Source organism: Octodon degus, unplaced genomic scaffold (assembly GCF_000260255.1).
Source record: "Octodon degus isolate 3935 unplaced genomic scaffold, OctDeg1.0 scaffold00003, whole genome shotgun sequence".
Classification (NCBI taxonomy): domain Eukaryota; kingdom Metazoa; phylum Chordata; class Mammalia; order Rodentia; family Octodontidae; genus Octodon; species Octodon degus.
In genome coordinates, this window is record NW_004524579.1 from 5,738,767 (window position 1) to 5,740,852 (window position 2,086).

Here is a 2,086-nt window from a genome sequence, read left to right on the forward strand (position 1 = left end):
TATTTATTTATTTATTAGAGTGGAAATGTGAGTGGAGGAAGGATTGATTCTGCCAAGCAACTTGTAGTTGATTTTTCTACATCAATTCGTAACTTTCTTGTGCGTGTTATTTCAACTGAATCAGTTATTCCTCTGGAGATTAGGAATATATTCTTTTCTTTTGTTAGGTTTTATTATATAAAGCAGGCAGGAATTATGGAGTCCCTAGAAAACTACAGAGTTAGAAATAAAATAATGGAGTTAGGTTTTCTATCATTTAGAAATATCCATTGAAAAGAATAGTTGATGCATATATAATCGAAAATCAGTGAGCTTCTACCTGGGGATGCATACATATGTATTGTTCCTTAGTGAAACAAACAAATTCACAATAAGAATCTTCTTGACAGGCTAGGATATTTTCTTATAAAATCAAATCTTACTTCACTGTATGTTGATTTAATTCTTCAGAGCTTGGCAACTTGAATTCAATTTTCACTGAAATTCAAGTAAATGCCCTTTGAAAACAACAAAAATAAAAACAGTAGTTTAATTTAACCGCTCAACTTCCCAAAACTGTGAAACTATTGTTATTGGAAAATAAAATTTTTGTCCAGATGACTCCTTGTATACACCCCTCCAACTGACATTTGCAACATTTCTGTCCCTCAGAGCACACCCACTCTTCCTGGTGCCTACGAGATCATCCACACTAATTTCCATAAAACAAATCCCAGCAGTCAGAAGCCAAGGTACGAAGATACTTACAATAGCATGATTACCAATTTCACACTAGGAATTCTGTCGGTGGGGTTAGCAAAACTATCTTAAGTCAAATTAGTCATTACAATAGTATTCAGCAATCTATGAAAACACCACGCTCAGTGGAACTTGGAGCTTTGTACTCCAAGTTATTTGTGAGAACATGAGCATGAATATTTACCTACTTTCTCTGGTGAAGACCACTAGTGTTAAAAAAAATAAAAACAAAAATATCTATAAGCTGAACCAGACAGTGGAAACCAAATGACTCTACATAGCTCCAAGTTACTTCCTGTGCCATCCACATTGATGCTTTTATAAACTACAGTTTTTGACATTTAAAGAGTAGTTACTGGACTACTTCAAGAAGAGAAACAATCGGATATTTCTGTGATGCGATAGATCTTAAAACATAAAGTCTACATTTTTCTTCCTCTACTCTAGGAGTGGAATATGGTAGAGTGGAAAATCAGGATATAAGATACCATATTTATCAGAATGTCTACAGAAGCTGGCATGGTGCAGTAGTGTGTCCTTCTAGCTCCTGATAATTTGCATGTAATGTCCTTTGAGCCACTGACTTTAGTCATCCTACAGGATAACTCAAGTCACAAACTATTTTCATCTCAACTGGTAATATGACTTCTACAAATATATTTAATCCTCTGATTTGATGATTCACTTTGACACAACAAAATAAATACTGACAAATATTTGCTGTGTTGTCACAATTGATCAACTAGTTTCACACACTGAGTTTTACTTTCCTCAGGACTATGCCAACAGATGTTAATGTGGTATAAATGAACATGTCAGTTTTCTCATAACTCTGTCGACAAGTGTTAAAAAATTCAGTTTAAGAGGGACCTGCTATCTGACCATTACCTGGCTTCCCTTTTATATCAATTTAGTATTTTGGCTGTCCTGAGCTTAGCACACATCATAGATACACAAGAATTTTATCCACGCTCACTCTGAGACAATGAGTTGTGCTTTGCTTTGGTAAAGAGTAGCAGACCAATTAGCCCTTCTATTTCAAGGATAGGGAAAGGAGACAGAAGGTTTTTTCAGGTGCTCCAGGGCTGGGGAGATAGCTTCTCAGTGTAAGCACCTGTGTGGCAAGTGCAAAGACCCAGGTTCAATCCCTGGTACCACGTTCTGTGCCAGACCCAGAACCCCGGACGCGTTGTGCCAGCCCTGACACTGAGCATGATGGTGCAAGCCTGTAATCCCTGCACTGGGGAGACTGAGACAGGAGGATCACTGTGAGTCTGAGCTGAAAAGTGAGACCTTGTGCCAGACAGATAAAGAAATAAAGAAACAAATGATTTTAAAAATTAAAAAA